Source organism: Aedes albopictus, chromosome 2 (assembly GCF_035046485.1).
Source record: "Aedes albopictus strain Foshan chromosome 2, AalbF5, whole genome shotgun sequence".
Taxonomy (NCBI): Eukaryota; Metazoa; Arthropoda; class Insecta; order Diptera; family Culicidae; genus Aedes; species Aedes albopictus.
This window is the reverse complement of record NC_085137.1, coordinates 151,777,293-151,801,766: the sequence shown is the minus strand read 5'-3', so window position 1 is coordinate 151,801,766 and position 24,474 is coordinate 151,777,293.

Below are 24,474 nucleotides of genomic sequence, written 5' to 3'. Positions count from 1 at the left end.
ATCACGTTCAGTGGATGTAAGGGTGGTACTGAACGCCTCGGGTTCCGTCGCGCACAACCATCATTCGACCATATTGGTTTAGGTATAATCGAATCGATTTCTTACGATAGATTTGTTTTCTGTTAAAAATACAGTAATCCCCGAAGCTCTGCTGAATGTATTGCTAGTATGTGAGGAGTAGTGGATAAAAGAAGTAAATGCTTTGATAAAGTGTGTTTGTAAGTGAATTGTCAATACCACACGGAGATTCGTGTAATCAATTGGGTTTGGAGTAGATCATCCAAATCGCATTCTTGAAATGAATTTCAAGTAACAATTCTATCGTCAAGCTCTTCAAATTTAGTTTGTACTACATGCTATGCAAAAATAACTGACTGATAAATGGAATGGAAGATCTAGCCGTAGGTAGGTCAACATCTTTGGAAGAAAATTCATAAAATTACCAAGAGGTTTTTGGGTAATGCCAGAAATTTTCAATGTCATTTACGTCATTTATGGCAAGTACAGATAAAAAGTAAGGAGAAAAGCTCAAGAGTCACTAAATGGATAAGTTACGAAATTAAAAATCAAAAAAGCACAAATAGAAGCTAGAACTGTAACGGAATATAACTGGAAGATGGAACATCAACCAAGAGGTTAGAAACTGGAAGTAGAGGTTGGAACTTGAAAAAGGCGGATGCAAAGAGCTGAACTGCTAAAACTGACTAACGGGAGCTAAAAAATATAAACCAATATCAAATAAAAGAAAACCAAAAAGTGAAAACTAAAAACACGGAGCAAATCGCAAAAATGTAGAAGCTACAAACTTACAAGGCTCAAGATGTTAAATGCAATAAGTTAGAAGCTAGAACCATGGAAAAATAAGCTATAAACAAAAATCTAGGAAAAAGAAAGATACCAAAATCAAGAAGACAATTTGGAAACCATCACACTATTTTCCCATTTGGTCACAACCGAATTCTAATCAGTTAAACTGTCATTCAGTATGGATGTGTCTTCAGGAGCTCTACACCGAATCATACATCAATAAATCCAATCTTTGGTCAAACCAGGGTAGTTACATCTCCCTAAACGTTTCCATCAGTAGTGATGCTGTAGAGTAGCACCCCTCCGCCTGTCCTCACCTAACCTGAACCGGTCAGTAGATATCAGTTTCACCGCAGCTGACAGGTCTCAGCAACCAGCCAGCAGCGTAGGTATTGCTGGATTGTATCATCATCATCATCGTGTGTCTGGGCTGTTGGTCGGTACGTGACCATCAGAGAGCTCTCCTTCTAACATTCCTATGTATGGGTGCAAGTATAGCACAAGTAAATTGTGGCTTCGGTATACGGCAGACAGCAAATCAATTTCCCATGACACCATAAATCTGAGAAAATTATTTCGTTTGTGTTTTGATTTGTGGAGCTTAGTGCTTTTGTGTGTTTATTTGCCTTCATATGGGTGCTTCGGAAGGGTTTAGATAAATTTGAGCTTAGTTTTTGGTTTAAAAAACAAAGACAGAACTAGATCACAAACTTTTAAACTCTACCGATGTGATTATTGAGCTGAGCCAGTTGAATACACAACAGGAACACGTGTTCGACGCACAAATTTAAATTGCGAAAATAGATGCACATGCTCGCTTGATACTTACTTTCAGTCCTGGGCAACTGGGCACCCATGGTGGTGCAGAGGGCCGAATTGAAAGATTTCCATCCAGGGCGATTGTCAGCCATCGCCTTGACCTGTGGCCAGGTCAAATTTCTGTCGACTTGCTTGATTTCGTTGTTGAGGCTGCGCCGCCATGAGTCTCTGGATTCTTGTTCGTTGTTTCGCGCTAAAAGTCGTTGCCGTTGAATCAGTTCGTAATCTTTCATTTTCGGTTTCTGTAACGTTTTCCGGGTTTCGGAAACAGTAGGTTGTTGGTCTAAGGTCCCCTATTCACCATGGTGAAGCAGCCACCTTAGGGATAGCTTCCGGTGGAGGAGCATTTCATACTCAGCCGCTGGGTGCCAGAACAGACGCTGTTTGAGCCGCACCTCCTTGGTGTACAGACGCTCGAGACGTACCTCCTCAATCTAGCTGTAGTCAGAAGGACAACAGTGCCCAGGCTGCACAACCAGCTAGGCACACAATTCTTAGCTGGCGGTCTTTGTCATCGCTTGACCCGTGAAAGCATCAGGTAGGAACTTGTGAGAATCAGATCTATGTTGGACGCTCTCCTTATCGCCCCACGGTTTTGTATCCCAAGTGTTATGCTCGCTAGATGAATGCTTTTTGTTCCTCCAAGCTATGGAGCCACTTGAATGTCTCCCTCGCGTAGAAATGAATCCGATTCCGAAGCTGAAACACGTCCATCTTTGCGAATTAACAGTCGTGGCCGCGTCGTCGTCCTGTGTGCGTGGTTTTAGAGAAAAAAAACTAGTTTTTGTGCAAGTCGGTCGTGTGATGCCAGCAGCGGATGACATTTCAGTCCGTCTTGGTTCGTCGTTGCATCGCGTCGTCGTTATGTGTGCGGGACAGTGCTCATTTTCATACGGGGCGGTTAAGTGTGTTTTTGGAAGCAAAGTGGATGTGCCGCTTTCATTCGGATCAGCCGCGTCGTCGTCGTCAATTTGAATGTGCACATCGTCGTACACGTGTGTTGTTGTAGCGGTTCAGCGTGATTTCGACACCAGTTAGTGGAAGATGCTGCAGCACATACGCACTACAAAAATTTGAATGGTTCGTCATCTTCGGTGTCGACATTTGTAATATTTTAGTCATAATAAATACATGTTTTGACTCAAATAAAGGTTGCATGAATCACATCACTTACCAAAGTAAATCCAAATCATGTGACTCTCCCCATCCCCACTAACAAAAACTCCTTTCCGTGACAGCCGTGGAGAAGATGAGGTGATCTCGATCTCTAGTAGCAACGTACGTCACACTAACATTCCTTCCCTTCCTCGATGACCGTAAGAACGTGGCCGGCGCCGTTATTGACTAATAAAGTTTGGAATTCTCGAACTGTGCACATTGAGGGCGGTAGCTACTCCCAAGCTCCGTTTGTTGGTTACTTGTGCAATTTCGATTGTTCTAAGCAACTACGAATTGTACGGTCATCTATGCTCATGCTCATGCTTAATCTTGTAATTTCCAGCATCTCTGCAAATTTGTTTGCATTGTGTTTGTAGTTTCTTTCAGAGAACGAAGTTTTGTTAACAAATAACTTCTGTACTGTCAAGTGATAAATTCAATATCTGATTGAGAATCTACAAGTACTCCCTTCAGTAATCGTATCTACAATCTAATCATCAATCTGGAACGTCTTGAAATCATACTGAAAACCACCTGAAATTCCTCGAAGCACACCAGAAAACCGGTGAAATCTCCCAAACCCCCTAAAAAAATATAAAAAACACTGAAATGCCTTGAAACGCCTTTGAAACCCCCTGGCCCAGAAGCTTGCCTGAGAGCCTCATAACATGTGAGGACATAATATCTTATTTCTCATTATGCCCATTTCACGTGAAATAACGTCCAAAAGTTTGAATTGGTCATAAAATGCTTTGCATTTCTTCCTATAATTATGATATACCTTGAAACACCTTGACACGCTCTGAAATGTCTCTAAGGACCTTAAAGCCACACAACCCCCCACCCCACCCTTGATACTCCATGAACTCCCTTCCCCTTGAAGCACTCTGAAACGACATGAAAGCGATTTAAAACCGTCCCCTTGAAGCTCTCCTCAAAGCCCACACAGCTGAAACCTCTCTAGCCCTCTGAAACGCTTGGAATTGCGGCTGAAATCTACCTAAAACTGCTTACAACTCCATGCTTCTTGTTGATTGCTTACAACTTGTAGCTCTTTGTTGTTTACTTCCATACCATAGTTTACATTATCTAGCTTTTGCTTTCACGTTGTTATTCATAACTTCGATGTATTTACTTCTAGCGGTACGCTTCTAGATTATTGTTCATGCTTGTAGCCAGGGTGGAAAATGTTCACAGTCATTGACAGGAAACATAACGAATTTGATTATTTCAGCTCTCAATATTCAAAACAAAAATATTCATTTTCACTTTTCCTCTACACACAGTAAGTCCATTCCTATTGATTGGATATGAAGCTCACCGAGAAACATCTTCATGATCAACTACGTTTATAACTACGATTCCCATCCAAATACACTTTACGACAATCGAAAGGGACAAGATCTATGGAGGAATTCCCAGGGCAACTCACGGGGGTAAACTCCTAGAAACTCCAAGACGTATTTTAGGAGGAAATTCCAGAGGATTCTTCGAAGGACCTCCTAAGGAATTCAATTCTCGAAGAAACCTCCCGCAATTTCAAGAGGAACTTTACGAAAGGTTTTGTGGAGGAAATCTGAAGGAATTCTCGGAGGAACTTGAAGAGAAATTCCTGGACGAACTAGAACGGGAATACGTTAATAATTGTGCTAAGAAATGCATGGTACCGTGATTTCGGGTTAAATTGATCAGTGGGGTGAAATTGATCGACGTAAGGGCAATTTTTATTCGTCAAAAATGAAGCTTTGAACTTAAAACAATTTGTGGAAAATGACCATCATCTGGCTCCAAGGTTATTGAATGATGAGTTTACATGTTTACCAGCTAATTAGTCACATATTTCTGTATTAAATTTAATATTTTTCGAAACTGCGTGTTTGACGAATTTCAAAGACACTTTCAAACTTTTGTTACTGTAGCTGCATCGCACATGTAATAAATATTCGAATGAATGTTTATAGCTGCCAAGTGTTCGCTAAACTCGATTTCGTCATCAAAAGTTGTATAAATATTGATATTTATGCATAAAATTGTACTTTTGCTAAAGTAATGACTTATCTAGTATAAAAATTGCATACATTTAGGCGTTTTCTTTAGAATTAGGCTGACACAAACTTTAATTTTCTCTTATGTCACCGCCCCCTCGGAAAATTTTGGTCGAAATTCAACATTTTGAGGGGGGACACCAATAAATTATTCAAGAAATTTCAAAATTTTAAGGTGAAATTAGAGTTGCACATAAAATTTCTTAATAAATCCGATGAGTTTAAAGATTTTGCCGAATTGTCTGGGTATTTCTTCATCAAATACATTTATTATTTATTGCCCTCCCCCTTAGCGAGCCAAGGAGTATTGTGACAAAAGAAGAAAATGAGATTTGTTCCGGCCTTATTGAACTTTAAACCTTAATAATTAAGAATTTGCTAAACTTGTATAAGTTTTACAAATGTTTTGCATTTTGGGGTGATTAATTTAGATGGAAAAAAGTATGTTTGGCACTTACAAAGTCATTTCACTGACTGATCAATTTCACCCCGAAACTACAATTTCTGATTTTTTATTTCATATGATTTGCAGTAAAAGTTTCAACCTCGTTGACTGATGAAATCCGTGGTAGTACTTGTTTTAAAGCATTGAGTTTGACCATATCGATAACTATTCAAAAACTATTCACCGAAAACTGTGAAAAGTGATCAATTTCACCCGAAATCACGGTACCTCCTCCCTTCGCACCCTCCCCCTTTTGCTGGTAGCCGAAAATATGTGGCTATTTAGTATGTTGTATGAATTATACATGTTTTTACTCAAATATCATTGTTTTGCTAATCATCGATAGGTTTCACTAATCTTGCAATGCATGCAATGTAGCACGACCCATCAAAGTCTGTTGAAGCTTTCATCCCAGAACTATTTTAAAGTCCCCAAAGAACTCCGAAGTTTGTGTCATAATTCTAGCATACTCTACCAAAATGAATGGGTGATGAACTATCATGTCTAAAGTCTGTATCCGCAATAATCGGGACACAGAAGTACGGCTGTAGCTCTGTAATGCATCGGTAAAATTGGCCAAAAGTTTGACTGAGAACTCTTTGGTGTGTGTTTATTATTTGTGCCAAATTTCATAAAAATCAATGCATTGCTTTTAACTGTGGATGAAAAACAAATAGACGTGGTTTCAAGCATTTGGTACAATCATGACCAATTTTCATTCGCATAGTGGATGGTTCTCTTACGCTACAGTTCAAAGTTCTGTGATGATCGTTAGCAGTTATAATACTTATAAAGACACTTTCTAGCGAAATTTCATCAACTTTTATCAATTGGTTTGAAAGCTCCTGTTGATAGGGGCGAGTGTTAGTGAAAAATTTTCGTGTTTTTCATTGGCGATGTTTGTCTATTCATAACTTTTGAATTTCTCAGCCAATTTTCATGAAATTTTCACAGCACGCAGTTGATTATGTGTTTATTATGTATGCAAAATTTGGTGATTATTGGTACAGTACTTTCAATAGTACAATCTAAATAATAAAGGGTACTGACTAATTGCTGTAGAAGAGCTAAAATCACGTTCAGTTCCAATACATGTTTCGATTATAAAATCGTTGATAGTTCTTGGATTTTTTTTTTTGAAATTTTGCCTATGCAACGAATATAGATTGATTGGTTTGTGTTCAAAATTTCAGCCATTTCCTTTGCCAAATTCAAAAGTTACAGCGCTGACAAGCAAAGCTAGGGGCTGTACAGAATTCAATGGCGCACAGTCTACTCTTTCATTGCTACAACAAAAAGTACTGCACCGATTCACATGAAATTTTGTAGGTGGAATGAACACACCTTAAGATGTTATTAGGCAAAATTTGAGCAATTTTAATGCATCTATTGCAGAGTTACAGCTGTATTTCTGTGTCCCGATTATTGCGGATACAGGCTTTACTCTTCTACATCATCCTGAAAGATGTAATGCAACGATTGAGCCGGACTCATCAGAATACGATTTTAACGAAATCCCGTTAATTTATCAGCTTTGAAAATAACTTGCACATATTGTACATGTTTGTCAGATCATTTGGACTGGTGGTTGAGCTGTACAGGATTCACCTGCCAAAATGAATGAAAATGAATGCTCAAATATTTATCGGTTAATTTCTTTGTTCTGGACCCATAACCGTTTCCGACGAAAATCAACTCGGCAAACAATAATCCAATCAGGTGAAGGAAAGCATCACAATCCGAAAGCTAAGCAAATAGAGTGCATCTCTGAATCTTCTGTTCCCCAGAAACGAAACATATCTAGACGAACACAAGCAAACCGAGCCGTCTGCTGTGAATTTGTAATTTTGTTTTCCTTACCGTGCGAGCACACGAGCACGAGCACCCATCACCTTGAGCTGATTCTGATTCTGGTTACGGATTTCTTACCGCGGATTCGTGAAATTTATTCCGCTCCAAAGTCTCGGGCGTTTGGGTCGCTTTCACTGGAAGATGATTCACTGTTGGCTTTGTTTTCTCATTTGGCTTTTATTCCTGTTTCGGGGTCTAACATCTAAATAACTGTCACTGATTATGACGTGCATGTGGTGCTGCTGGGTTGGTATACATAGTCTGAATTTCTTATGTAGGCAGATGCATCATGGGCAACTAATGCTTCATACCAAGATAAATTTGTTTTGCTGGTTGACTAAGCTATTATTGTCACATTTTTTTTTCCAATTAGTGGTAAGTACATGTATTTTATGTACTTTTTCGTATCGTGGAAACTTTCAAATTTTCAAAATAGTTATCTTCTTCTTCTCTATGGCACGACGTTCGCATTGGAACTTGGCCTGCCTCTTCAACTTAGTGGTCTAAGAGCACTTCCACAGATATTAATTGAAGGACTTTCTTTGCCTGCCATTGCATGAATTTGTACATTGTGTGGCAAGTACAATGATACTCTATGCACAGGGAGTCGAGAAAGTTTTCCCGACCGGAACGGGAATCAAACCCGCCGTCTTCCAATTGGTGATCCGCCTTAACCACTAGGACCCTCAACTGGAGACCCTCAAAATAGTTTTATGTTTTCTCAAAAAAATTCCAACTCGAAAACGTTGGTATTTTAGAAGTTGTTTCAGAATATATTGAAGTCTTCACTAATAATACACATGCCGCACCCGCACCTATCGATTCCAATATTCAAAAGAGCGTTACAGGAAGAATTCTGTTTTTTTTTTTCAAAGCTTGATTAAAACAAAAAATAGTACATACTACTAAAATCTCCTAAACAATATCACCAAAAGAAGAAACATCACTTCATACGAGTGTACAAAGAGCCGGAAGCCACACTACTGTGAACTGGATGGTCATCATACATACGCAACTGCCCCGGTTCCGTCAAAAAAAGGAGCAAATGCACTCTGCTACACACTACCTACTGTCTCCAGCTACTCTATCTCGCATAGTAGCATAGTCATTGTCCGGTCGGTCCGTTCAGATTCTGCACCATCATTGACCCCTCGTTTTTCCCAGCAGCAGCATAACAGTCAGTTGAAGAACAAACATATCCCTTTTACCGACGACCGAGGACCCGAATGCATGACGAGCCGGTACCCCATGGCGGCAAGCGTGTTCGCAAATTATTCATGGAACCCTTTGCACTTGTTCCTGTAGCCTCGAGTCTCTTAGCAGCCAGCGAGTGAGTGGGATGACCCCGCAATTCTGGTCTTCCCTCAGATACAAAAGGGAAAAATGTCTGCGCCGAGGCCGGAGCCGGGGTTTTCTTTTGGAGCGGTCATTGTACTGACGTTTCCACGAAGGCTACCACTACTGGTACTGACTAGTCCTAAAGTCCGAAAGTGCTGAGAACTATTTTTACGAATGTGTCCGTTTGTGTTATCTACATGGCTGCCATTCCGGTCCATTGAATGCCAATGGCATCCGAGTTGACTATGGCGTGGATGTTTTCTTTTCTTGTTCTGGGTGAAGAAGGAGTAAGGAAATGTCTAAACTATGAATTTGCCCTAATCCTTTGAGGGCAGATTACGTTGGTTATTTTGTACACGTGCTTTATAAGCGCCACGGAATTGCAATTCCTTCAGCTTGTCATTCTCAAGCCTTAGACAAAACAATATATGAATCTGATTAGACAGAAGTAACCGGATAATCATGAGCTTAGTTAGTGCAATTCGTAGTTGCCACTCCGTGGTTGACCGGAGCAATTACAGAAATTTCACAGAGAATACACTGATGTTTTGTGGATAGAAAGTCGATGTAGGGTCTGGAACCATTTGAACAGGAGCACCTATTTTGGGCACCTGCTGCTATAACTCAGTCAATTTTAAACCAATTCATATGAAATTTTATACATGACTAGATACTGTGCGTATCTTACCATATTCCAAAAATCAAGTCAATTGGCTGAAAATTGACCGAGCTACAGCAGCAAGTACCCAAAATAGGTGCTCGTGTCTAAATGATCCCAAGGCCTACATTCTAAATTTACACATAAACTGCTGGTTTAGGCACAGCTGTAGAGATAATATTAAATAGGGCAAAATGTACAAATCTGTTTTAAAACTGATCCGGTTTGTTTGAAGTTTTCTTTTCGATCGTTTTTACACACCTACTTCTGACCACCTATTTGTCGTACAATTAACCCTATTCCATCTTATCTCTACACGCTCCTCACGCTGCCTTACGCACCTTACTGTTCATTCCTCACTGCTTACTTCTCACTTTACACTACTTACTTTTTAATGTTTACTGCCTAACGCTCCTCACACTCCTTACTTTACACTCTACTTTATTCATTGCTCACACGTCACTAATCACAGCCCACTCTTTACTGTGGCTGTCCATACGTAAGGCAATTTTCCGAATTTTTGATACTCTCTCCCCCTTTTGTAAGATTTTTTGTATGGAACTATAAACATTTTTGTATGGCACGAAAGATTTCTTATAACCTTCTTCCTCCCATAAACCCTTACATTATTAATGGACAGCCATTAATTTCACGCAAAACTCATTATTTATCAAGAGAATTTAACTTATGTTTCATCATAGTAGACATGAATTTTTCTGTCAATGTAGATTTGAATGCAGTTAAATCGTAGTAAGGAATTTTTTTATTATGATCATATATCCTCTTAGTACACGACTGTGGACATACAAACTAACCCTTATTTGAAAGCTCTTTAGATATACTTTCTGATAAAGGTATCGATGAAAAATCGATGTAAAAAATCTTAAATTTTCCAATAACTCGTATCATTTAATTCTTACAGTTTTGACATCTTCGGCAAAGTTGCGTATTTTATTGATACATACAACTTTGCAGAACACTGTATGGGTCAAACATTTCAATAAATGTATATTTTGCTTAACCTTCCAGCGCGCGCGCCATCAAACAACCGAAACTGCACCGCGCTCGCACTGTATACGAAAAGTGAGGTTTTTTGGTAGTGTTGTACTTTTTACAACAGCGCGAGCGCTGAAGGGTTAAAAGCAAGTTTTTGGGGTTAATTTTCAAATACAGGCCTCTATCTCCATTGTTGTGAAAATTACAAAATTGTCGTCTACAGTAAAGTTGTTTGGAATAAAAAATGCTACAACTTTGCTGAAGACGTCACCCCTCTATCTCAACCATTGAAAAAAATATATATATGTGTCTCACTTTTAGGAGGATTGATCCGAAAACTCTCGCTGTCAAAAGATGGCGCTGATCATTCCCATCAACTTTGTCGAAGACATCATTGCGCTATTTCCTCAATCTCACGAGCTATTAATTAAGATCGTGAAAATGGGAAAATAAACCACTGTGTGCTGACTTCATCACGCTACCCACACTTCACCCATTCCATACGGATCATTTCTCCCTTTTCACTAGTCATTTCTCACTACTCACTTCTTACTGCTCCACCCCTCTCATTTCTCAGTTCTCACTGCTGAATGTTGCTCAATCATCACGCCACACCATTTACTTCCTACTCCTCACTTTCATCCATTAATTCTTACTCTCACTCTCACTTCTCACTCCTTCACTGCCTATTCCTTACAGTTCACTTCTCATTTCTCACTCGTTACTACTCACTCTTTACTCTTTACAGATCATTTCTCTCTGACTCATACTCCTTATTGTTCGTTTCTCACTGCTTACTTCTTTCTCTTCAGTTTACACTGCTTACTTTTAAATTTTCACTGCTTCACTCCTTGCTTCACTGCTCGCTTGTCACTTCTCATTGCCCCAAGCTCTTCACAGATTACTCTTCACAGGTTACTCCTTAAAGCTCACTCCGGAAGCTAGGAGGCTACTTTCTAGATTGCTCACTAATCATTTTTTATCATTTCCTCTCTCTCTTCTTGGCGTAACGTCCTCACTGGGACAAAGCCTGCTTCTTAGCTTAGTGTTCTATGAGCACTTCCACAGTTATTAACTGAGAGCTTCCTCTGCCAATGACCATTTTGCATGTGTATATCGTGTGGCAGGCACGAAGATACTCTATGCCCAAGGAAGTCAAGGAAATTTCCTTTACGAAAAGATCCTGGACCGACCGGGAATCGAACCCGTCACCCTCAGCATTGTCATGCTGAATACCCGTGCGTTTACCGCCTCGGCTATATGGGCCCTTTTTTATCATTTATGAACTATTATTTTATGCTTTTAAACATAGATTAAAAAAAAGTATTCTGGTAGGGAGTGAAAAGGACTTTCTACAACAACCTGTACTACTAGCTGCTCGGTCACACCAAATTTTTCGGTTTTTCACTAGTACAGCGAAAGTCACGCTAAAAGCAAAAAAAAAAAATAAAAACATGAGTTTTTTTCAGGAATTCAAAAATTTCTTTAAGAATCTCTCCAGGGATATCTTATGGAGTTTCCAGGGATGTTCTTCATGGACTCATCCAAGAATTCCTTTAGTGGTTTCATTAGAGATTCTTTCAGTGATTGTTTTGACGCTTTTTTCTGAATTCTCTCAGGATTTTTTTTCCAGGAATATCTTACGGATCTCTTCTTGGTATTCCTTCAGAAACTCTTCTTGGGATACCTTTAGAGATTCGTTTAGGAATTCCTCCAGAGATTTATTCGGAAGTTACTTCAGGGATTTCATCTAGGACTAATGCAGGGCTTTGCTTTGAAATTCTTCTAGAGATTATCCAAGTAACCTTTCAGAAACTCCTACTGGGTTTTCTTAAGCCATGTCTCAAGTTATTCCTTCAGGAATTCCTCCTGGCACACCTTCAGGAATTCCTCCAACGATTCTCCAGGGATAACCTCAGGAACTCCTGCAGGGATGTCTTCAGGAATTCCTCCAGGGATTTCTTCAGGAATTTTTCCATGGATTCCTCCAAGGATTCCTTCAGGAATTCCTCCAGGGATTCCTTCAGGAATTTTTCCATGGATTCCTCCAAGGATTCCTTCAGGAATTCCTCCAAGGATTCCTTCAGGCTCCTCAGAAGATTCCTTTAGGAATTCCTTCAGGGATTATATCTGGAACTCCTCCAAAAATTCCTTCAAGAACTCTCCAGAAGATTCCTTTAGGAACTCCTGCAGGGATTTCTTCAAAAATTTCTTCAGGGATTCCTTGAGGATTTCCTTCAAGGATTACTTCAGGATTTCTGAGGGGATTTCTTCAGAACTTCCTCCTGAGATTCCTTCAGAAATTTCCCCAGGTGCTTCTTCAGCAATCCGATCAGGATTTATTTTAAGAATTTATCCAGAGATTCCTTCAGAAGTTCCTCCAGAGATTCCTGCAGCAATTTGTCCAGGGAGTCCTTCAGAGATTCCTCCAAGTATTTCAACAGTTCTTTCTACAGTTCTTCCAGGGATTCTTACAGCAGCTCCTCCGAGGATTCCTTCAGGAATTCTTCCAGTGATTCTTTCAGAAATTTCTCCAAAGATTTTTTCAGGAATTCCTTCAGGACACCTACATGAATTTATCCAGGGATTCCTTCAGGAATTCCTTAACGGATTGCTTCAGAAATCTATCCAAGAATTCCTTTTGGAATTCATCCAGCGATTTCTTCAGAAATTCCTCCATGGATTCCCTCAGGAATTCCTCCAGGGATTCCTTCAGAAGTGATTTCTACAGGAATTTTTCCAAGGATTCCTTCAGATATTCCTCCAGGGATTTTTTCGACATTTCTTGCGGTGAGTCCTTCGGGAATTTCTTCAGAGATTCCTTCAGGATTCCTCCAGTGATCCCTTCGTTAATTTATCCAGGGATTCTTTCGGAAGTTCCACCAGGGATTCCTTCGGAAATTTTTCAACGATTCACTCGGTAATTCCCCCAAGGATTCCTGCAGGAATTCTTCCAGAGATTTACTTAGGAACTTTTCAAGGAATTCCTGCAGGAATTTCTCCAGGGATTCCTTCAGTTAATCCTTCAAACATTCTTTCAGTTCAGTTTCCTCCACGGATTTCTTTGGGAATTCCTCCACAAATCTTTTCAGGCATTCCTTCGAGGATTCCTTAAGGTATTCCTCCAGGAATTCCTTCAGGAACTTCTACAGGAATTCCTTCAGGAAAACCTCCAAGAATTCCTTCACAAAATTCTACTGGGATTTTTAAAAGAATTATCCCAGTGATTTCTTCAGGAATACCTCCAAGGGTTTCTTAGGAATTCCTCCAGCGATTCCTCCAAATATTCCGTGGGGGAATCCATAATAATTCAATGACATTGAATTAATAACTTGTATTGGAAGTTTATGAAGAATTTGTTCCAGGAATTCTTTCAGATAATATACCAGAAATATTTTCAAAATTTCTTTCCATGTATTCCTCCAAGGATTTTCGTTCAAGAATTCATCCAAGGATTCCAACGGAAATTCCTCCAGTGGTTTTGTTCAGAAATTTCTCTAGAGATTCCTTGAGGAATTCCTCCAGCAATTTTTACAGGAATTCCTCCAGAGACTCCTTCAAAAACTCCTCAAAGGATTCCATCAGGTATTTCTTCAGGAATTCACCCAGGAATTCCTTCAGGAATTTCTCTAGGTATTCCTTCATAAATTCCTCTTGCGGATTGGTTCAGAAATTCCCCCACAGACTCGTTCAGGAATTCCTCCAGGGGTTGCTTCAGGAATTTCCCAGAAACTCCTTCAGGAATCCCTCCAGAGATTCCTTCAGGTATTTTTCCTGGGATCCCTTAAGGATTTCCTCTCGGGATTCCTTCAGCATTTCTTCCTGAGATTTCTTCAGGAATTCCTTCCGAGATTCTCCAGGGATTAGAGATTCTCAAGTAATGAATGGCAGCTTAACCAGTATTTTTTTTAAATCAGGTTTGTATGCCGTAAATGCAGCTGTTGTACAGCAATATTGTTTGTTGGGTTCCTTCTCTAATTTCTAAAGAGATTTCTTCAGGAATTTCTTCAAAGGATTCCTTCTTCTTTTGAGATTCCTTCTGGGAAGTGAGATTACTTCAGAAATTTCTTCAGGGATACTTTCTGGAATTTTTCAAGGATTCTTTTCGGATTCGGATTCGGATTCTTCTAGAAAATTTTCAAGGATTCTTTTCGGGAATGCCTCTAGAGATGCTTTAAGAAATTCTTATAGGAACTTTTCGAGGGATTTCTTTTGGAATTCTCCTAGGTATTCGTTCAGGAATGCCTCCAGGGATTCCTCCAGGGATTCTTTCAGGAATTCCTCATCCTCCTTGATAAACACGGGCACCCATTCCTATCCTCCTCTTTCTCGTGTTAGTTTAGGAGAATGAGCAAGAAAAAAGAAAAAGCTAGATTCGCCAATGGAATTCCTCCGAGGGTTCCTTCAGGAGTTCCTCCAGGGATATCCTCAGGAACTTTATCCAGGGATTCCTTCTGAAATTTCTGCAGTGATTTTTAAAGAAATTTCTCAAAGGTTTCTTCAGGACTTTCTCCAGGGATTCCTTCGGCAATGCCTCCAGGGATTCCCTCAGAAACTCCTCCAGTCATTCCAAGGCTTCGAAATTATTGGATTAATAATTTGTATATCATTGCAATTTCCCCAAATCATTCCGACAAAGGCAGTAGCTTTCGAGCCAGCTCCCATCCACATTTCCATGTCAATGCACCGGAACCGGAACCGGAGCTCAATGGCACCTGGGAGTGATATGAACACAAGATAAAAAGTTCCATTTAATTGACTAGCATCTTGGGACCAACCCATGGTTCAGGAAAACCCTCTTGTCCGTACCACCTCCGACCGGTTGATAAATGCGATGTGTATGCAATTTATGTGGAAATTGTTCCACACACACTCATACATATACACACACTGGCTGTACTGTACTGTTTGAATTTGCTTCGAATTATCCTAGGAACTCCAGTCGGGTCGGTCAGTACAATGAAGTTGGATTGAAAATAGAAATGTTTGAAAAACCATGAGGAGTGCCACATTAGAAAGTGGATGAGGCCAACGTAGTAGTGGAGGAAAACTGCTCCCAAAGCAATTAAGGAATGAACTTTTGTGTGGGTTTAAATTGTCACATGCAAACACGCAATGGTTGTATGTGTATGTACGTACAATGGTTTGCACTCCTATGTGGAGATATCCAGTTTTAGAAGGGGTGAACACGAGTAGTTATGAAGGTTCATGCATAAATGATAGGAAATTTGCATGTCCCACAGGCAGGGCTTCGGACGATTACTGAAGTGTAATTTTTGCTCAATATCTAATGGCACAATGTAAATATCTAATGTTAGATGACAGTTGATTAATTTCCTGATAATGGGACGTTTTCCGGCAATATTCGTAAGGGAATAAGCGGTGAAGGATTCCCTAGCCATGTATAATTGTTTTACATTCAAGCCTTTGACATGATCAATGTTGAACTTGTATTCAACTAGGGTTTTTTAAATATAATTTCCCTAATACTAAGTACCTTCCGAAAATGATCGAGTTTATTTTTGCACCTCGCCTTATGCCTCATGGCCCATTTGGTATCAATTACTTATTCACAAATTCATGTCATGTAAATCAATATTGTAAAAGAACTTTAATTCCCTTAAAATAATAATGTTAAAGAATTGTCCCTAGAATTCAGTTTCCGTCTAATCCACGTCTATTTCGGACACAATTCAATCCCGGCACACACTTAACGTGACACTGTGGTACATAGAATGATTAAAAATTATGATTTGCACACAGTGCAACGCAGAAATCGTTTTTTAACCTTCATCGAGCCAACGTACATTTTTCACCTTTGCAAAAGCACAAAAATTATCATTGCTTTTGTGGTTTTCGATGGATTTTCATGAAATTTTCACAAATTCCCGAAAAAAATTTCTAGTTTTAGATTCCGGGGCATGGGTGCCAGGTCCACATCGTTCCTGAGTTACAGTAAGGTTTTTTTACGCGGGGGATACGTACCGCGTAAAAACAAAACTCAGTTTACAATTCAAAAAAACGCGTAAAAAAAGTCTCACCATTTCTCGACGAATCATGCAAAAATAAGACGATGAAATTTTTATTTTTGTATGGAGTTTTCATTGGCCGCGTAAATGAAAACCACGTAAAAAAGACCTGACTGTATTCCGGATTGTCTTGGGGTACCAAAATTGGCCACATACTTTGCACAACGTATACCTTAAGATCCCGATGAGGTAGAACAATAGTGTCTTCGACGAATTTGTTTAACTGGCAACAGTGAATTTGGTTCGCGATTCGTCCGCTAGACGACGCCAGTGTGAAAAATGTTCAAACCCTCATATCTTAGAAACCTGATAAGAATAATGCTGTATTCGGCAAAATTCCTCGGCAAGCTTAGAACTATTTGATAGACTATCAATGGATGGGGATGGGAACACTCACTTGGAAAGAGTTACACTCACTTGCTATTTTCTCATCTCAGAAGCATGCTATCAAAAAACAGTTTTTGGAGCACTTTTACCTTGTGGTTTTATCTCAAACTTTCCTGAATAAAGTAAGGGTCGCACACGCATACCAAAGCCGTGACAGAGCGTTGAAGGCAACTCTCCACGAGGTGAGTGTAATTTGCATTCACCTCGTGGAGACTTGTCTTCATAGCCCTCTCACGACTTTGGTATGCGTGTACGACCCTTGATGTGTTCGGCAAATTTTTAGATAAAACCACAAGGTAAAAGTGCTCCATACACTGTTTTTTGATAGCATGTTTCTGAACTGAGAAAATACCAAGTGAATGTAACTCTTTCCAAGTGAGTGTTCCCATCACTCACAATGGTCCGAATCCACGTTTTAGCTGGAAAAAAAAATCCGTATCTCTGTTTTCGTTAGTTTTAGGCGTTTGGTGTCTTCAGAGAAGTTGTTTGCATTTGTTTGCTGCATCTTTTTCCAAAATTTTTTGATTAAGGTGGTCCTCGTCTTAACTCAAATCTGGAAAAGAACTTTTTAATGTTAAGTCATACGCGATCGAGTTCTTCAGAAAAGTTGTTGGCAATGCTATTTCGAGCAACTTTGCCATATACGCCGTTTGTCTACCTCTTTATTTGAACATAGTAGGTCATTTTTAAGTTTTGACTTAGGGTGAGCCCCCCAAAAACGGTTTTTTCGCAATAACTTTTTTATTTGATTTTTTTTTCGAAGATGTGAGCTTCGGAGCATTTGAAGAGCAAGTAATGACGCATATTTAGTCTGAACATTGCATGTTGCTAAGTCTTGTCATTCAAATGTTATGGGCAATTTTGACTTAAAAACAACGATGTCTTAAAATGCTTATATGTCATGGCTGGTAAAATAAAAAAAAGTTCTTTAAGCGGCATTTGGAAGGTCACATATAAAGCCAAATTTAGAGCAAAAATTACAAGAACGTTATTTTTCAAATTGGAATAAATCGACTCCAAAATTCCTCTTAAAAATCGAAAAACTACATATAACTCATACAATTTTAAAGATAGAGTCAAACTGTCTTTGGAAAAAATGTGGGTTTTTACCATACCTATAATTTCCTTGACTACCTTGGGCATAGATTATCTTCGTGCCTGCCACTTGATATACGCATGCAAAATGGTCATTGGCAGAGGAAGCTCTCAGTTAATAACTGTGGAAGTGCTCATATAACACTAAGCTGAGAAGCAGGCTTTGTCCCAACGAAGACGTTACGCCAAGAAGAGAGAGAGAGAGACTTAGCAACATGCAATGTTCAGAACAAATATGCGTCATTACTTACTCTTCAAATGCTCCGAAGCTCACATCTTCGAAAAAAAATCAAATAAAAAGTTATTGTAAAAAAACCGTTTTTGGGTGGCTCACCCTAAGTCAAAACTTAAAATTGACCTACTATGTTCAAATAAAGAGGTAGACAAACGGCGTATTCGGCAAAATTACTCGAAATAGCATTGCCTACAACTTTGCTGGAGAACTCGATCGCGTATGACTTAAAATTAAAAAGTTCTATTCCAGATTTGAGTTAAGACTAGGGATGTAGTACCGGTAGTACCGGTACCGAAAATACCGGTATTACCGACCAATTTTTGGTACCGAAATACCGGTACTGACTGTACTCTGGTACCGGTAATTTCGGTACCGTAAAATCTCTCCCGAAGTGCTAAAATCCTATCATTAGTATAGCCAATATGCAATGAAAACAAAGGAAAACATTTAAAACCAAGTACTTTGACAAACTAATATTTCATATATGTAACTTTTCTGCTGATCCAGGATATCACAGGAATGATTGGTTTAATGAACGTTGAATTTTGGAAGTAGATTTACTAGCCTTGAATAAAACTTGTTAGATTAGGGTTTCTTGTTATTTCTTAAGTTTTTAGAATTCGTTGATAGCATCATCAAGGAAAAATCAGTTAATTTTTTCTGTCTTCACCTTGCAGCTATCTGTCTATCTGGTTTTGGTACATGTAAGGTTGTTCCTGTTAAATTTTAGACTGACCAAGACACTGCCTGTGAAAATGCGCAGAAGCTAAACAATAGCTTCAAAAACAATTTCATACTACTAATTTCTTTCGATCATTTTATCTATCTATATATTTTTTGTTTAATTTAGTATTTTCTGATTAGCTTTTATGGAATCTCTGAAAACCGGAATTTATAAATGCCTGATAAATTGTAGATTTCTGTGCAAATAGATTATTCTTCATTTTAGTGAAAAAAAAACCCAGTACCGGTATTTTACCGGTACTATCGGTACTGTAAACCCCAATACCGAAATACCGGTACTCACCAAAAGTGGTCGGTACTGCGACCCCTAGTTAAGACGCGGACCACCCTAATCAAAAATTTTGGAAAAGATGCAGCAAACAAATTCAAACAACTTCTCTGAAGACACCAAACGCCTAAAATTAACAAAAACAGAGATATGGATTTTTTTTCTTGCTAAAACGTGGATTCGGACCATTGTGCACTGGTGATAGTAAAGTCTTTGGTTTGGGATTTATCTGCTAGGTGGCGCTTTGTGTCGGAAAAATTTTAACACTTATATCTCGATACCCTAATGAGCTACAAGCATGCCGTTTTCAGCAAAGTTGTTCACCAAACTAAGAACTATCTAGCAATGGCGCGTTTGGTTCGAGAATCGTCCGCTAGGTGGCGCCAGGGTAAAAAATGTTCATACTTTTATACCTCAGAATCCTGATAAGTTAGAATGATGCCGTCTTCAACAAAGTTCTTCAGTAAGCTAAAAACTGTCAGACAGTTAAGTTTTTGATTCGTGATTTATTCGCTAGGTGGCACATTGTGTAAAATATTTAAACACGTACAGGGGGTGGCCAAAATGTTTGGGATAGGCAACTTTTTTTCTCCCACAAAAAATTCAACATGCTGTAACTTTTCATAGAGTGCATCAAAAAATCTCAAATTTTGACTGTTTATCAACATATAGTTCATGACTGGTACAAAATTGGGCTCGATTGAATAATTTTTCGCGAAGTTCGAACCGTTCGGGTAAAACACTATTTTTTAGACAACTCATTTTTGAGCTGTCATATCTCGGAAACCAGTGAACCGAATTGAATGAATTTTTTAACGGTTATGAACAATATATTCATACTTAATACAACGTTATAAAATGTAATATTTTCTAACGACGAATTAAGTTATACCGGGTTGAAATTTTTACCCATATAGAAGAAAATAAGTCAAATTTACAATACCATACAAAAATTGCTAAATGTGTTCTTTCTTCAATCTAAATAGGCTCTAATATATCTGATTAGAGATAACTTGAGCACAGAAGCGGAAAATCTTTGGACATCAACACTAAAATTTATTGACATTGATGTAAAAAAATTACCTTTTTTCGAGAAAAATCCAAAAAGTGACAACCCATGATAACTTTTTTCAACGTTCAAAAACTATCTATGTTTTAATAGTTTGTGAAGCATCTGTATATTGTTAGTGTACGTTCAAAATTTCATTCAATTCGGTTCACTGGTTTCCGAGATATGACAGCTCAAAAATGAGTTGTCTAAAAAATAGTGTTTCACCCGAATGGTTATAACTTTGCGAAAGTTTAATCAATGGAGCACAATTTTGTACCAGTGATGCACATATAACATGTTGATAAACAGTCAAAATTTGAGATTTTTTGATGCACTCTACGAAAAGTTATAGCATGTTGAATTTTTTTGTGAGAGAAAAAAAGTTGCCTATCCCAAACATTTTGGCCATCCCCTGTATATCTCGATACTCTAATGAGCAAAAAGCATGACGTTTTCTGCAAAATTAATCGGCAGATTAAGATCTATCTGGCAAAGATGATACTAGGTTACACCAGCAATTAAAACGTTCAAACAATTTTATCTCAGAATACTGAAAACGTTCAGCAAACTGTTCCGAAAGTTAAGAGAAAGTAAGACGTATGGTGTCCTTGCTTCTGATATTATTGTATAGGTTCCGTCTAGTAAAAAAAATACTTGTGTGAACACCCTTATGAACAAAAAGTATTCCGTTTTCAGCATAGTTGTTCAGCAACATAAGCGTTATTTGGCAGGATAGTAGGCAGTCGAGTACGGTGGTGCAAGAGGCAATACTTTTATACCGTTATTGACCAATTTGCTCACCCCACAATATTGCTTCTTTTGCTCCGTTTCCCTTCCGGAAATGTCTCCGGGAATTCTTCTGGTAATTTTCCCAGAAATTATACTGAATTTTTTTTTTCCGGGAATTCCTCCGAGAACTCCACCGGGAATTTCTCCAAGAATTCCTCTGGGAATTCCTCGAGAACTTCCTCCAGGAATTTCTTCTGGAAATCCTCCGGGAATTCCTCTAGGACGTCCTCCAGGAATTCCTCCGGGGGTTTTTCCGGTAATTTCTCTAGAAATTCCTCCGGTAATGTATTCGGGAATTCCTCCGGAAATTTCTCCACAAATTTATCTAGGATCCTCATCAAGAATTTCTGCAAGAATTCCTCTGGGATTTCCTCGAGAACTTCCTCGAAGAATTTTTCCAGAAAATCCTCCAGGAATTCCTCTAGGACACCCTCCGGGAAATCCTCCAGGAATTCCTCCAGGGATTTTTCCGGGAATTTCTCTAGAAATTCCTCTGAGAATGTATCCGAAAATTCCTCCGGAAATATCTCCACAAATTCTTCTAGGATCCTCATCAGGCATTTCTCCAAGAATTCCTCTGGGAATTCCTCCAGCAATTTTTCCAGGAAATCCTCCAGGAATTCTTCTAGGACATCTCCCAAAAACTCCCCCGGGAAATCCTCCAGGAATTCCTCCGGGGATTTTTCCGGGAATTTATCCAGTAATTCCTCCGGGAATTTATCCAGGAATTCCTCCGGAAATTTCTCTAGAAATTCCTTTGGGAACGTATCCGGGAATTCCTCCGGAAATTTCTCTAAAAAATCCTGTAAGATCCCCATCAGGAATTTCTCCTAGGATTCCTCCAGGAATTTCTCGGTAACTTCTCCAGGAATTCTTATAGGAGTTTTTCCAGCAATTCCTCCGGGAGTTTTTCCAGGATTTACTCCGGACTTTTTCCAGGATTTCCTCCGGGAATTTCACTGAGAATTTCCCCAGGAATTCTTCCATGAGTTTCTCTGGGAATTCCTCTATAAATCCCTCCGAGAATTTCATCAGGAATTCCTCGGAGAACGTCTCCGGGAATTCCTCCGGGAATTTCTTCTGGAAACTTCCGTTTTTTTTTAAGAAAATCTTCTGGGATCTTCTTCAGGAAGTCTTCCGTGATTTTTTTTCCTCAGAAAACCTTCTGGGAATTTCTCCAGGAATTCTTTTGGGAATTTCTCTAGGTCTTCATCCAGGAGTTCCTCCGGGAATTGATCCTGAAATTTCCTCAGGAATTTATGTAGGAATTCCTTCGAGGATTTCCCCAGGAATTCCTCTGGGAATATTTCCTGGATTTCCTTCGGGAATTGCTTCAGAAATTCAGAAAAAAAGGAAAGCCTTCCAAAATTTCTCCTGGAATTCCACTGGGAATTCCTTTAGGGTTTCCTCAAGGAATTTTTCCGGAAATTTCACAAGATTCGCATCAGGACTTCCTCCGGTTATTCCTCCAAGAATACCCTCAGTAATTTCTCTAGGTCGTTTCCGAGATTTTTCCAGGAATTCCTCCGGGAATTTCTCTTAAATTCTTGCTTGGAATTCCTCCTGGAATGTGCTAGGGAATATTCCCGGAAATTTCTCCAGGAATTCCTCTAGGACTCGTATCAGGAGCTCCTCCGTGGATTCCTCCATGAATTGCTTCGGTAATTTCTCCAGGAATTCTTCTGGGAATTTTGCCAGGAATTCCTCCGGATTTCTCCCAGGATTGCTTCCGGGAATTTCACTGAAAATTTCCCCAAGATCTCCTTCATGAGTTTCTCCAGGAATTCCTCCATGAATTCCTCCGAGAATTTCTTCAGGAATTCCTCCGGGAATTTCTACAGGAATTCCTCCAAGAAATATTCCAGGATTTTCCCCGGATTTTTTTCCAGGAGTTCCTCCAGAAATATCTCCGGGATTTCCTTCGGGAACTTCTTCCGGAAATCCGCCAGAAAATGCTTGAAAAATTTCTTCAAGAAATTCTCCAGATTTTCTACAGGAAATCTTCCGGTTTTTCTTTGAAGAAAATCCTCTGGGAATTTCTCCAGGAATTCCTTCAGGAAGTCTAAGGTGATTTTTTTTTTCTCAGAAAACCCTCTGAAAATTTCTCCAGGGATTACTCTAAGAGTTTCTGTAGGACTTCCTCCGGGAATTTATCCTCCGTGGATTTCTCCAAAAATTCCACTGGCAATTTCTCTACGACTGCCTCCGGGAATGCCTCCGGGAATTTCTGGAAAAATGTCCAGGAGTTTTCCGAGAAAAAAAAACCACGGAAGATTTCCTGAAGAAATTCCTGGAGAAATTCTTGAAGATTCATTTTGAAAAAAAAAATCGGAAGTTTCCCTGGAGGAACTCCTGAAATATTTCCCGGAGGAAATCCTGGATAAAATCATGGGGAAATCACCAAAGAAATTCCATGAGGAATCCCCGGAGGAATTCTCGGAGACATTCCCGGAGGAGTTCCTCGAGAAATTTCCGGAGGAATTACACAAATAAAAGTAAAGGTTAATCAGTTTTGGAGAAGACATTTTAAAGTTTCTTTAATAGCTGGACAAACAGTTGCAGTATTTCTCAAAAGAAATACAAAATATTATATAAATACATCTTACCAGTAGACAGTAATGAGAAGTTCTTTTTACAAAAATAAAATCAAGAGGAGTTCTATACAATTCTTCTTTTTTTTGCTTCACATTTTTGTGAAGTGAAATTTTGAGGGGGCCCTTGAAATGTGGTGGCCCGGGGCTCTGCCCTCCCTGCCAAACCCCCCCCGTGAATCCAGCACCGAGTAAGACCATGCTGAATATATATAGAAATTCATGTACAGGAAACAGGAAAAATCCGAGGAGGAATATCGAGAGGGATCGCTCAAAAATTCCATAAGGAATCACTGAAGGGATCTTTGAGAAAATCCTGCTCATTTTCCGGATGGAATCCCTGGAGGAATTCAGAAGCTATCCTGGCAGAAACCCTTGAAGAAACCTCGGGGAAATTCGTGGAAAAATGCTGGAGTAGCCCCAAAAAGAATCTCAAAAGCAGTCCCTGAGATATGCTTGAGGAACTCCTGAAAGAATCCCGAAGGCAAATCAGGAAGGAAAGTCCAGGAAGGAATCCAAAAAGGAATAATTGAAGGAATTTCAGCGTTTCTGAAGAAATGATTTAAAAATCTCTAAAGAATTCCTTGAAAGAATCTCGAGAGGAGTCCCTTAGAGTTTTTGGCATGCATAAATGAAGGCATCATGGGCGAAAACCCCGGAAGTATTCAGAAGAATCTTGAAGTTATCCCTCAAAAAATCTCAAAAATGATCTCTGGAGAGACTTTTAAAAGAATCATGAAATGCTTTTTAAAATCCCAAGAGGTGTTATTGTTGGAATATCATGGGAAAACCCTGGAGCAATCCCAGTAGTAACAATTACAAGAATCCCAAACTGATTATTGGAAAAAATCTTTGTAGGACACCTAAGGAAAATCAATGAAGGAATCCTGTGGGAAATTGCTAAAAGAGTCTTGGAAGTAATCTAGAATGAGAGTCCTGAAGAAGGCACGGGAGAAATCTCTAAATGAATCCCGTAGAAACTATTGAAGAACCTTGGAGGAATCCTTGATGCAATTTCGAGAATATTCGGTGAAGGAATCCCAGAAGGAACACTGGTAGGAATTTCCGATGAAATCAACGAAAGACTTGCTGGAGAATTCCCTGATGGAATACTGGAAAATATTCTTGAAGAAATCTTAGATGAATTTCCTGCAAGAATCCCGGGAGA